Below are 13,962 nucleotides of genomic sequence, written 5' to 3'. Positions count from 1 at the left end.
AATCACGGCATCCCGCATCGTGTGAGGGCGTGAGGAGAATACGGTGGCCCTAGTGGCTTCTTGGGGAGCATTGTGCCTCCACACTGCTCTAACGGAGACGTACTTCCCCTCAAAAGGAAGGAACTCCGGTAACACATCCTCGTCTTCACCGTCTCCACTCTTGGTTATTTCGTGCCTTTACTTTCGCAAGCTCACTTATTGTTACATCTCTTGCTTGCTTGCATGCTAGTAGTTCTTGCATCATATAGGTTGCTCACTTAGTTGCATATCTAGACAACCTATTTGTTGCAAAGTTTAATTTGGTAAAGAAAAGCTTAAAAATTGTTAGTTGCCTATTCACCCCCCCCCCCCTCTAGTCAACCATATCGATCCTTTCAGAGTGAAAATTGGATGTTGTTCTAAAAACTTGAACATACCAATGGTATTGATATTTGGTGATAGTAAATATAGCTTTGGTAAAATTATGGGAAGTTTAAGAGTCATGAAATATATGCACATGTGATAATATATTTTTTTCTACTTAATTTTTTTAAGAAGGGCTAAGATAAATGACACATCTGATAGTATACATGCGCTCAAATATACATGTGATAATAACACATGCAATGACATGGTAAACCCTGGAGCTCGAAGAAATACGATATTTTAGCACCACAATAACTTGCACCATATTCAGGTTTTTTTGGTGCCTTATATTGATACCGATGTCCAACGAGATGCTACAACTCTCCAATTTACAACTCTCAGATAACTAGGGAAGCAACTTATACATGTAGTATCCACTTGCAAAACCTAAACACCAAACCTAAATTTTGCATGTCATATAATGTAAATCATTATTCTATGTGATAGGATAGTTCATACCAATCACTTTTCATGTTGCACTATGTTGTTAAATTTAATTCTAGTAAAAATGCACATCATTTAACTCAGCAAGTGCGTTGGTATTGGCCAGGAGGCATAATGCATGGCGACACGAAGTGACGTAGAGTTCTTGTGTCTCATGCCCCCTCCTATTGCCGAAGGATGTGTGAACAATGCCGCCCAGCTACCTAGTCTCACACATCATTAATCTCTCCCAACTCCCGGAGCTGGCGATCCAACAGTGAACGTCGACTTCGTTCAGTCTACGCACTATGTATCACCTGTTGAAAAAGTCTGTCTTGTATAACTACCATCAGTGATAAATATGTCTACACACATCCATATGTAGTTTTTATTGAAATCTCTAAAAAGACTTTTATTCAGGAACGGAGCAAGTAAACCCTAATGGCCACAAAAAAGATTGTGTGTTTTTGGGTGATACACCTACAATAATCAAGGACCAATACTAACTGAAGATGGATAAAAACACCGTTCAGGGAACAAGATAAGAAAGAGGTGGCCATTGAGTTATTTAGTTGTTCCTCCAATAGCATCACATGTAAATGAATCTTAATATATTGAAGTTGTGTTTTGACAAAGTTTGTACTGAAGTAACACATACTTCCATTTAGTCAAATGCTTCAGAAACAGTAGTATGCTACTTCATTTTTTATCTCTGGGGTTCATATTCATCTGTATTAACTAAAGAAGATTGTGGTATTATTTTAGTTAGCACGGTGCAAATCACACCAAAATAATACACATGCTTACCCTTTGTAAAGAACCACTAATACTATATATGTTCTACTTTGTACTGAATCATATGTATATTGTGTTTGCCCCTAAATTGTTGCTTCACACTAGATCACTATTACTATATTATACGTTGATCTGAGTTTTGGTGCTTTTTACTGAAAATCAAGTTTTTTTAGTATCTGCCAGCTCCATGGAGACATGGAAACCATCATCATTTTGTCGGTCTAAGTGTGGAGTTATTTGTGCAAGTCACCCATCAGCAAACACATAAGGCTGGTCACAATGGGCAAGAACATAAGCTAGTAACTTACACACTTCCCTAGACTATGTTACTACCTCCATAGTGGGTAGGAACATCTATGTAGTGTCATGTAACGATGTATTTATTAGGTTATAGACTCATTGTTTCTTGGAGTGTGTGATGTTCCGGTAACTTAGCTAGTTACCACAAGCACCACTCTCTTCATTAAATATGTGCCACATAAGCAAAGTTGTATTGGAGTGTGTGATGTTACTCCTAAGTTCCTCCCCATTGTGACCAGCCTAAAGACCTGCAACCTGCATGTTATGTATCATCGCAAGTAGAGCATTTACACGTTCCAAGTCAATCTGTTAGGGAGAAAACAAAGGCTTATGTGCCTATTAGTTATATTCTTTGTTCTATCATATGTGGGCACCTTATCTCTGTAACATGTGACCCGGCAACAAAAATTCTGGTGTAACACATGTTCTTATACACTTTGCCTATAAAAACTATGCATAGTTGTTACTCTCTTTTTTGTGGACTTGTGTGATATATATTGTAAATACATTATCGTGAACTACTTTTGTTGTAACATACTTAACCTTTGCACTGTCGCATGGGCCCATGCATGCCCAATCACAAAAAAGCAAGGGAAATGCATGCATTGGCTAGTCCTGCCAGGTCGTTCCGTTTTAATTGCACAACTTTCTCTCGCCCCGAATCGATGAAAGTCTCCTTGGTTTCGTTTACGGAGCTTAAAAATAGGGACGAGCACGTGTTGCTGAGGGGCTAATAAACCCGGACGGAGGTAGTACTTCACATGGAGCTCAATTTTCTGGCACGTCAACCAGTGGATTTCGTGATGCACATACAGGGAGGCAGAGGGATCAAGTTGACGGGTTTAGGTTCATGTCGGCGGTGCTAGGAAGAGATTGGAATTTGGGAGGCTGCCCTTTACCATGACTGTGACGGGGCCATAGCTCGCCTCGAATGCCATTACGGTTGTACGACCGGTGGTTATAGTAGCAAGAACACAAAATAGATAGCCCTTGTGGCTTAGGTACACATCTGTATCGAATGATTTCTGTTGTCGCCACTATCGGTGACAAGAAAGGTGAAACACCATGCGCGGTGATGACGAGCGTGTGCCAGGCGAGGACCATTGATAGAGATGGACAGTTTTTTGGTGAGAGCTCAGGCATCATTCCTAACTAACTATAGAGATGGAAACACCAATAAAATCTACTACTACCTAATGGAAATTCAAGATAAGTCCTCAGGGAATGTTGTAGCTCTCCCTCTCCTCTCTAGTACTCCCTCCGCCCAAAAATACTTGTCATCAAGATGGACAAAAAGGGATGTATCTAAAACTAAAATACATCTAGATACATCCCCCTTTATTCATTTCAATGACAAGTATATCCGGACGGAGGGAGTACTAGAATTTTTCTTTTGAAACAACACTCCTATCTAGAGTTAGTAACCACACCTTTGTGAAACTTTATTACAGTTCAAGTTTCGAGTTGAACATGTTTATCACCCTCTTTGACCAGCAGTAGGAGGGGTAAAATAAATACTACGTAGTGATGGTGGAGGATGGCACACAAATTTAGGTAGTAAAAAATCGTAAAGAGTGCTGCCGTTGGATGGGTTTGATCGAGTGGAGTGTAGGGGATCGATCCGTGTGAGGACCTCATCCACCAATCACAATCACGCATCCATCATCAGTCACAAAAGTCAAGTAGTAAACGAGAGAGACGAGGAAAGGAAAAATAGAATCCCCAATTCCCACGCCCCCACGCCCCCGCGGCTCGCTCCCACCCACCCACGCCGCCGATTCCTCCACCTCCACCTCCACCTCCGGCGACGGGCGATCCCCAATCCGACGACGGCCCGCCTTCTTCCTCCCCAAGATCCAGCGGCTCCTCTCCTCTCCGGTCGCTGCCGACCGTGCTCGGGCTGCGGCCACCAGCAGAGGACCGCCGCCGGCTCCACTAGGAAGCACCGGCACCGGCACCGGCAGAGGAGTCCTCCTTCTTCCACCCCATAGCCGCCCGCCGCCCGCCGCCCGAAACCTTAGCACCACCCGTGGTGATGGCGCCCTAGGTCAGATCCCCTCCAAGAGCCGCGGTTGCATCCTACCTTTTCTTCTTCCTCTGGTCTTCTTCTTCCTCTGATGCGTGAGTGTGTGCAGGCCCATCTCATCTGCTGGTGTCAAGGAAGGGGCCATGCCCTCCCTCCCATGGAGAAGCTTCTTTGGTTCTTCTACCTCCCGTCCCCTCCCCTGCCTAGGTGTACTACAGCGGCAACCAGCAAAGCAGCCAGAGGAGGCGCCAAACATCCCACCCAGCACCAACGTGGTGAACTTCCTCTCTCCCCCACATCTGAATATCAAAGCACTTTGTATTTGCGCCTTCCTTTTTGGATGGCATCACGTTTTTGTTCATCATGCTTGAATGTATAAAACTCTATGTGTGTAAGCATCAATTCTATCCACACATCACGTTTTTTCTAACTGGACAAGAGGGCTCCCTCTGTACTGTATTGCACTGCACTCTTTGTACTCTCAGATAGATAAGATTGCCCTCAAAATGTTGTCGTTCCTCCTCAACAGACCCGTTTCATCTGTTTGCTGCTCAAGTGTAACATTATCTTTCAATCTGCTCCTGATGAGCTACACTTCATTTGCTGGTCGCTGTTGTACAATAGCAGCGTACGTAGTATACAATCTCGTCAGATTAAAACAATTGATCCTTTGACAGTTAAGGCTTTCACACAATTGACGGAGATGCACGCTTTTGAATATTTCCGCACTCATGCGTTGTCATCAGTAGGATCAAATGGTGAATGGATTAGCTAGCAAATAATTGCGCCAAAATATGCATCTTTATTACACCCTCCGATCCATATTAACTGATGCTGGTCTAGTACAAAGTTGTACTAACTTTGTACTAAACTAGCGTCAATTAGTTTGGATCGGAGTGAGTATTATTATTACTTTGACCTGAAAACCATAGGGAAGGCCTCGCTGACAATAAAATTTATCAAGGAAAAGATAACTACAACAACAAGAAGGGGATGTACGTACAACACACGGGCTGTACAAGATTTACGAAATAAATAAACAAAACGAATTCAATAACGAATGTTGGCATTTACTGTTTGCCACTGTTCGTCTTTTCATATACCTCATCAATGAATTTGTGTCTCAAGTTTAAATTTTGCTGGTAAGGGACCATGGAGAGGCTGCCGTGGGTCGAGTTCTAGGCCATGCTGGGGGAGGAGGGCAACCCTGATGAGTGCATGGACGGACAAACCTGTCGCAAGCCCCCTCCTCTTCTCCTCCATTGCGCTGCGGCCGAACGGAGCTGTAGCCGGCATGGGGCGTTCTTCGTCGCCGTGACCGCGACCTCTCTTCGGAACCAGGCCGGCGACAGGGACAGAACACGACGCAGCGTCGTTGCCGGGCGTGCCTTTCCTGGACCACGGCGCGGAGGCGCCGCCGTCCGACACGAGCTTGGCGGCGTAGCAGCTCTGCCTGCGTACGCGCTCACTCCGACGCCTCCCAGTGGGCTTCTTCTTCGACTCCGACCGTGCATAGGTAAGCCCTTCAGATTTGACCTGGCGAGACCGCCACCACTTGTCTTCTTATTCCACCCGGTGAAGTACATACCACTGTCCTGTGATGTTACACAGGCATGGGTGGACTTCTGGGACACACACAACACATGAAAGTTGCACACGGCACATCTATTAGTGGAACCAAGCATGAATATTTATTCCTAAGAACATAAAATCTTTTGCAACACTAGCTGACAATTGGGCAAATGTTTTGCTGTCGATTAAGTACATGGTCTCTTTTCACCAAGTGTTTGCGTTTGTCCAGAGATGGTCTTTTCGCCGCCGCTGACCGCGACCTCCGAGGCATGCCGTTGGGAACCAGGCCGCTGATAGGGCCGCAGCGTGAAGCAACGTCGTTGCCGGGCGTGCCTTTCCTGGACCACGGTGTGCAGCTGCCGCCGTCCGGCACGAGGTTGGCCACGAAGCAGCTCTGCCTGCATTGGCCTCACTTCGACGCCTCCCACGTGGTTTCCCCAGTGGCCACTTCTTCTCGACTCCGGCATGGGTAAGTCCTTGGGATATGGCCGTGGCTCACCTGTTGTTTTCCATCCTCTTTCACATGGACGCAAACAACTGGGCAACTACCCATCAAGCTCCTGTAGCATCCTACTGAATTGTACTAATCTAGCATGCTAGGACATGGGTCTCCATCTTCTATATTACTCTAAACTGAATTGTTATGCAGGGTGATATATGCACATACGAGTAATATGTATACTGTCTCAATGTCTTTCTGCACTTTGCGGTTATTAATTAAGCTTGTGCATATATCATGGGAACTGAAACTGAAATAAAACCAAGTAGTATTTGACCCAAGTTCTCTGTTTGAAAATCAACCAAACAGAGGTAAAGACCGGTTTAATCTGTTTGCTGCTCAAGTGTAACAACCGAGACACTATCTTTCAATCTGCTCCTGATGAGTTAGGATTTGTTTGCTGGTCGCTGTTGTACAATAGCAGGGTAGTGTACAATCATGAAATTAAAACAATTGATTTGTTGACAGTAAGGCTTTCATACAGTTGACGTAGATGCACGCTTTTGAATATTTCCACACTCATGCATTGTCATCGGCCAGTAGAAACAAAAGGTCAGTGGATTAGCTAGCAAATAGTTGTGCCAAAATTTGCATCTTTATCATTATTATTATTACTTTGACCGGTAAACTATAGGGAAGGCCTCCCTGATAATAAAATTTACCAAGGAAGAGATAACTACAACAGCGATAAGGGGATGTAGGTACAACACAAGGGCTGCACAAGATTTACTAGATAAATATACAAAACGAATTCAACAACGATGGAAAAGTTCACTTGTTTTAGTAAGTTAGGTTTGGCTGTAGTTCTTTTTGCATGTTATTGTGTTTTGGTACCATATATGGCAGACAAATATTTGGATTCAAATCAGAACATCGTAAACATGGCTCGTTGAACTACCTAGTTTGGTCGTGGTAGCTTATTACAATAAAAGGAGTAATTTTTTCTCTGTCAAGGGAATGATTTTGGCCATGAACATAAAGGAACAAAGCTGCAACCTTGCTTGTTAAGGTTTCTTGAATTTGGTTCATGATCGTTGATGCTTTTTGGGACAACACTGCATGTTCGTTCATTCTTGGGAGCTATGTGTTGTGTTGTTTCCTCAATTATTATTATATCTAGTTAAAAGCTTCTGAACTTTAAGAATCAAGTTGGCGCAGCGGTAAAGCTGTTGCCTTGTTACCATCACGGGTTCGAGTCCTGGAAACAGCCTCTTGCAGAAATGTAGGGAAAGGTTGCGTACTATAGACCCAAAGTGGTCGGACCCTTCCCCGGACCCTGCGCAAGCGGGAGCTATGTGCACCGGGCTGCCCTTTAAGAATCAAGTTGAGTCTCAGCTTATGAACAAATTTGAGCAGTTTTTGTTGATTGCGAATTCACAGTTCCAGATTGGGTAATGATTTCAGTCTGAATATACTTAATCTAGCAGGCTTAATCTCGTAGCGTCAAGCTCTTCTTTTTCGAACTGCACATGGATTTTTATAGACATGGGTCTCTTGCATGCAACTATCCCATGTGCCTTCGGATGGTTTGGCATCGAGACGAGGGCTGATTGTGGTGCTGGCCAATGGGTCAATGATTTACGGTTTGTTGTGGTGGTGGTCTTCCAGCCAACACAATCTTGTGTTTGTGATGCTATTGCTTTAGAAAGTAGTCCCTGTGCTGGTTAGGATCTTCTACTACTGCATATGTTTTGATTCAATTTGGATGTTGTTTGATTCAATTCGATTTACCCTGATGCCGCTTGCTGACGCGGGTCAGGAGCAGAAGTGTGTGTGGTGGAGAACATCACCAGTGAGTCTGTCGGCCTGCACTGGCGCTCACTCTGATGTCTCCCTTCGGTGGCCGCTTTTTCTTCTACTCCAGCACATGTAAGCTACTGGTTCCTCTTCTTTCTCTCATGCTCCGTGTGATATGAAGATATATAGCTGTCAAGAAAATTGCATGTTGCTATTGGTGCTATGTTACTGATCCGGGCTAACTAAATGTCATGTATGATTCTATCAAGTGATTTGTTATGCCCCTGATGGACCATCATTTGATAAATCTTTTATTTAGCTATAGCATCCTCAAGCCTGCCCCAGAATGAGATTTTTAATTAGATGAGTTCCTCCTCTGGACTGTTGACATGTATTTGATGGTTCAGAATAAAAGATGGCTCTGGATGATTTGATTGCTCCCTTGGCATTTACATGTATTTCTAGAATGAAGAACATGACAATACACTTGATTTTACCTCCTGTTTTCTAGAGTTGGATGAAGAATTTGTGGTAGTGGAACCTACTGTTTTGTCTACTTGATACTGTGTAGCAGAGGATATTTGATCTATAGTCTTTTTACCAAGGCATGTGATAGTGTATGTGATATTGCCTAAACCGGTCTGAAGTTGTGCTGTTACCAAGTCTATGTGTCCTGCATAGCGTTTATCTGCCCTGAATATGTAGTATTACATTTTTTATAGCCATGGGCCTTTCCTCACTTAAATTTTTTGTCAGCATGCACCCTCACCTCTGTCTTGTGTTGTGTTCATTATAGAGAGACATTACTTGGGTCTTTTGAATATTGTAGGAGATCATACCTCTGTTTGGTTTGATTCCATTTGATTTACCCTGATACGTTTTGCTCATGCAGGCCAAGAGCAGAAGTGTGCACGATGGAGAACGTCACCATCGAGTCCATCGGCCTGCACTAGCGCTCACTTCAACATCTCCCTCCGTTGGCTGCTTCTTCATCTTCTACTACTCCAGCACATGTAAGCCACCGCTTCCTCTTCTCTCTCTCTCCCTCTCACGCTCTTTGTGATATTATACATGGTTGTCAAGAAATTACATGCTGCTGCTGGTACTTTGTAAACTACACAAGCAGAATAGTTGACTTATTTCAACAAGTTAGGTTCGGTTTTAGTTGTTTTTGGATGTTAGTGTCTTGGTACCATATATGCTAGATAAATATTTGGATTCGAATCAGAACAGTGTGAACTTTGATACATATGCGATTTGTTTATTTACTTTACTATAAGTAATATTCTTTTCTCCTTTTACCTTTACATGAGGTTGGTGCTGATACTTTGTAAGCTGCCAGCAGCAAAAGTTAACTTGTTTTTGTAAGTTAGGTTTGGTTGTAATTCTTTTTGGATGTTATTGTGTTTTGGTACCATATATGCCAGATAAATATTTGGATTCAAATCAGAACAGTGTAAACGTGACTCGTTGAACTAGCTAGTTTGGTCGTGGTAGCTTATTACAATAAAAGGAATGCTTTTTTCTGTCAAGGGAATGATTTTGGCCATGGACATAAAGGAACAAAGCTGCAACCTTGCCTGTTAAGGTTGCATCAATTTGGTTCATGATCATTGATGCCGCTTTTTGGGACAACACTGCCTGTTCGTTCATTCTTGAGAGCTATGTGCTGTTTTGTTTCCTCAATTTTATCTAGTAAAAAATTTCTGAACTTCAAGTATCAAGTTGAGCATGAGTTCCTCAGCTTATGAACAAATTTGAGTAGTTTTTGTTGATTACAAACTCACAGTTCCAGATTGGGTAATGATTTTAGTCTGAATATACGTAATCTAGCAGGATTAATCTCGTGTCGTCAAGCTCTTGTTTTTCCAGCTGCACATGAATTTTTATAGACATGTGTCTCTTGCATGCAAATATCCCCTGTGCCTTGTGATGGTCTGGCCGTCGAGATGGGTCAATGTTTTATGGTTTGGTGCTATGGTGATGGTCTTCCAGCCACCAGAATCTTGTGTTTGTGATGCTATTGCTGTAGAATTAGTCCTTGTGCTGGTTAGATCTTCTGCCAGTGCATATGTTTTGATTTGATTTGGATGTTGTTTGATTCGATTCGGTTTACCCTGATGCAGCTTGCTGACGTAGGTCAGGAGCACAAGTGTGTGCAGTGGAGAACATCACCGGCGAGTCTGTCGGCCTGCACTGGCACTCACTCTGATGTCTCCCTCCGGTGGCTGCTTCTTCTACTCCCATCACATGTAAGCCACCGGTTCCACTTCTTTCTCTCATGCTCCATGTGATATGAAGATACATGGCTGTCAAGAAATTGCATGTTGCTGTTGGTGCCATATGCAACTGATCTGGGCTAACTAAATGCTACACATGATTCTATCAAGTGATTTGTTATGCCCATGATGTACCATCATTTGTCAAGTCTTTCAGCGAGCAGTAGCATCCTCAAGCCTGCCACAGAACGAGATTTTTACTTAGATGGGTTCCTCCTCTAGACTGTTTACATGTATTTGATGGTTTAGAATCAATGAAGATGGTTCTGGATGATTTGAGTGCTCCCTTGGCTGTTACATGTATTTCTAGAATGAAGAACATCACAACACACTTGGTTTTACCTCCTGTTTTCTAGATTTGATGAAGAAATTGTTGTAATGGAACCTACTGTTCTGTCTACTTGATACTGTGTAGTAGAGGATATTTGATTTATAGTCTTTTTACCAAGGCATGTGATAGTGTAGGTGATATTGCTTAACCTGTTGTGAAGTTGTGCTGTTACCAAGTCTATGTGTCCTGCATAGCGTTTATCTGCCCTGAATATGTAGTAGTACATTTTTTTACAGCCATGGGCCTTTCCTCACCTAATTTTTTTGACATCATGCACCCTCACCTCTGTCTTGTGTTGAATATTATAGGAGAACATACCTCTGTCTTGTTTGATTCATTTCGATTTACCCTGATGGGGTTTGCTCATGCAGGTCAGGAGCACAAGTGTGCGCGGTGGAGAACGTCACTAGCGAGTCCGTTGGCCTGCACCGGCTCTCACTCCGACGTTTCCCTCCACTGGCCGCTTCTTCATCTTCTACTACTCCACCACATGTAAGCCATCGCTTCCTCTTCTCTCTCTCCCTCTCATACTCCGTGTTATATTATACATGGTTGTCAAGACTCAAGAAATTACATGCTGTTGTTGGTGCCATATGTTACATGCTGCTGTTGATTCGATTCGATTTACTTTGACGCGGTTTGCTGACACAGGTCAGGAGCAAAAGTGTGTGTGGTGGAGAACATCACCGGTGAGTCTGTCGTCCTGCATCCCTGCTCTCTCCAACGTCTCCCTCCGGTGGCCACTTCTTGTACTCGAGCACATGTAAGCCACTGGTTTCTCCCCCTCTCTCTCATGCTTTGTCTGATATGATACATGGCTATCAAGAAATTCCATGTTGTTGGTGCCATATGTTACTGATCCGGGCTAACTAAATGTCATGCATTCTATCGAGTGATCTGCTATCCATGATAGGCATGTCTGTCTCATTCGAGATGATAGGCATGTAACTTATATGTGTCCTAATGAGAGAAATACATGTCTCCATGTTGTACGATTTGTGGCAGAAATTTTAGATTGTTTTGCTATGAAAACCATTGAATCTATGAAAATGTTCAAGGCCAACACCACTGATTTCTTTTTGGTCCTGAAAGAAGGACATGACCGATTAACTGGATTGTTTGTCCACTGAACAGAGAGTTGATGTCTGTGCTCAATTAGATGTTGTTTGCTCAATTTTGACCATGCTGGCTACAATAATCAGTCTATTTGTTGTTGATGTTTTCTTCCAAATCCCCGGAGTTGTCCTCGATGCATTGAGAGGCATTGTTAGATAAATATTACTCAGTATCACCTTATTTGGCTGTAATTCATCTTTCCCGTTAGTCATGCTACCAAGTTGAACTAAGAACGTAGTTCATCCACTCCCACAATACATTGTTTGTTGTTTGCTCGATCTGAAGCATGATTTGCTGGCGATATTGGAATCAGATGCTTTGTTTGTTTTCTTACTATATACTTTTGGGTAATGTAGGATGTTCCTCCTGCCTTGTGCGATCTGAGGGTGCATTGCTCGGAATGGGTTTATCCTGGCGTTGATGCTTATTCTTCTTCCTCTGAGCCCAGCCCATACGCAGTTCCAGGCACACCTAGAGCATGAAGAGGTAACGACTTAATTCATTTGTTTCAATTTTTCATCGTAACGAATCACCAATATCAGTACATGAAGCTAGATTTTTTTTCGTCTGTATAGTTTAACGAGGTCCTTAGGCTGAAGCGCATGTTTTCAGTTACGACCATGTATGCTAGATAAGTTTTTGTAGTCTAATCAGAACAGTGTGAGCGTCGATACATACGTGAGTTGTTTTATTTACTTTACTTAGTAATATTCTTTTCTCCTTTTGCCTTTACATGGGGTCGTTGTTGATACTTCGGAAGCTGCCAGCAGGAAAAGTTAACTTGTTTCAGCAAGTTAGGCTCGGTTGTAGTTCTTTTTGGATCTTATATTGTGTTTTGGTAGGATATATGCTAGATGGATATTTGGATTCGAATCAAAACAATGTGAACGTGACTCGTTGAACTAGCTAGTTCCGTATATTGAGTATCCGAACTCCATTGTCTCTAGGAGTCACTGCATTCCTGATTATCTACCACAAGTTGTTAGCTCACCTGATTCGATTGGCATATGGGCTCTAGGCAAAGGGCCAACACGAAAAGACCGATGAGGTTAAAATTAGCTAACTTAGGGTGGCAAGTTTCTGCTGGTGGCCAATATTGGGGTGATGTAGGCCGAGTGCGGTGTTCTGTCCAGAGTTGGAAGATTAGCATGCTGGGAAATTATCCAAACTGTTCCTTTTGAGATTTAAGATGTATCTTGTTCATTATATCCTTTATAAATTCATGGATTTTTGATGTATTAAACTGTTGCTGATTTGATGCATGCACTGTGCTTTCAGATGCATGGCAGTGACAGTTTGGCGCCATTGAGATTGATGACACATGACGAGGAAGGAAGGCACTTCCTAGATCCGAGATTTGCAAGCATCAAGATGAATTGGCAAGGCGAGCCGGCCGATGGGATGTGTTGATATGTGCATTGTTTGTTGTTTTCTGACATGGGTGGTGATATAGTGTTGTGTACGTACATAAAATAAAATTCCTTGGTTATTGCCTGCTGCTCTCTTTGTCAGCTGGCTGGTGGTGTTGCTCATAGTTTTGGGATGCTGGTGGTATTGAACTCCTCATGAACTATCTAAGCTAGTGCTGAAAGAAAATCAAATATCCTTGTTTTATGTATGAATGCCATGCAATTAATTCTCAGTGGAAGGTTTGAATAGTTGCTGCAAATTTCCAGTTATACATTGTGTGGATGAATCTCTTTAATGGGACCTATCTGCAAGTGGTTGGTTCAATCAGAATCAGGATGAGATGAGCCATTATATTTCAAACTGAGTGTGCATAATATTTTGTACTCCCTCCATCCGGAAAATCCTTGTCACCAAAATGGATAAAAGGGGATGTATCTAGATGTAATCTAGATATATCTCTTTTTATCCATTTTGATGACAAGTATTTTCGGACGGAAGGAGTAGCTGGCCATGGACTAGTTACGTTTGAAAATCAAAATCGTATTAGATAATGTGTTCTTTCGCGAGCAAATCTGATGTTAGTAGATTGCTCTCTTGGTGAAATTGTCTTGATTATTTATGTCCAAATCATAAACACAAGACTAAAATTTACGAGTGTTTGAACACCGGCGAGCTATTGATGAGCCGAAGAAATGAACAACCTTGTAAGAAAGAATTGAAATATTGGCAAAATCGCCCTAGTCATTGACATTTATTTATTACTTATTTTATTGTCTTTCCTGTGTTGCTTATTTTATATATTTAGTTATTATCAACCTGCAGTATTGTGCTAGCAAGTAGAGTGCAGCTGTAAAGAGCGCCAACCAATCTAGAGAATAGTCATCGAAAACAACGCCAGTCAAATAATGCCAGTCAACCGTGAGAAACCCGTGCCTCATAATTCTTCTTTGGAGTAAAACAATGAATGCGTGCCCGTAGGGATGCCCAACAGGCAGATTGGCTTGCGCCAGCTCACCGATCCGGGGCACCGCGACCTCCTTGTTCTCTTTCTTTATCAGCCTGGTTATAA

General features: G+C 42.7%; 1 long non-coding RNA gene across 4 annotated transcripts; it reads left to right on the top strand.

Annotated features, from left to right (window-relative positions):
- Positions 1-3,669: 3,669 nt before the first annotated feature.
- On the top strand, positions 3,670-13,152 carry LOC119274994. Of its 4 annotated transcripts, XR_005135398.1 has the most exons (11): positions 3,676-3,970; positions 4,059-4,224; positions 5,097-5,465; positions 5,751-5,990; positions 7,780-7,889; positions 8,650-8,770; positions 9,884-10,009; positions 10,739-10,859; positions 11,019-11,130; positions 11,840-11,969; positions 12,762-13,152. It is a non-coding gene; the product is annotated as an uncharacterized LOC119274994 (long non-coding RNA). The 4 variants fall into 4 exon arrangements; XR_005135400.1 differs by having other exon boundaries at positions 3,670-3,970; positions 4,059-5,465; positions 9,897-10,009; XR_005135399.1 differs by having other exon boundaries at positions 3,671-3,970; positions 4,059-5,465; positions 7,786-7,889.
- The last annotated feature ends 810 nt before the right edge of the window (positions 13,153-13,962 follow it).

The sequence above is a fragment of the Triticum dicoccoides genome, chromosome 3B (genome assembly GCF_002162155.2).
Source record: "Triticum dicoccoides isolate Atlit2015 ecotype Zavitan chromosome 3B, WEW_v2.0, whole genome shotgun sequence".
Classification (NCBI taxonomy): Eukaryota; Viridiplantae; Streptophyta; class Magnoliopsida; order Poales; family Poaceae; genus Triticum; species Triticum dicoccoides.
The sequence above is the reverse complement of the archived record's forward strand: the minus strand, read 5'-3'. Positions and strand labels throughout refer to the sequence as shown.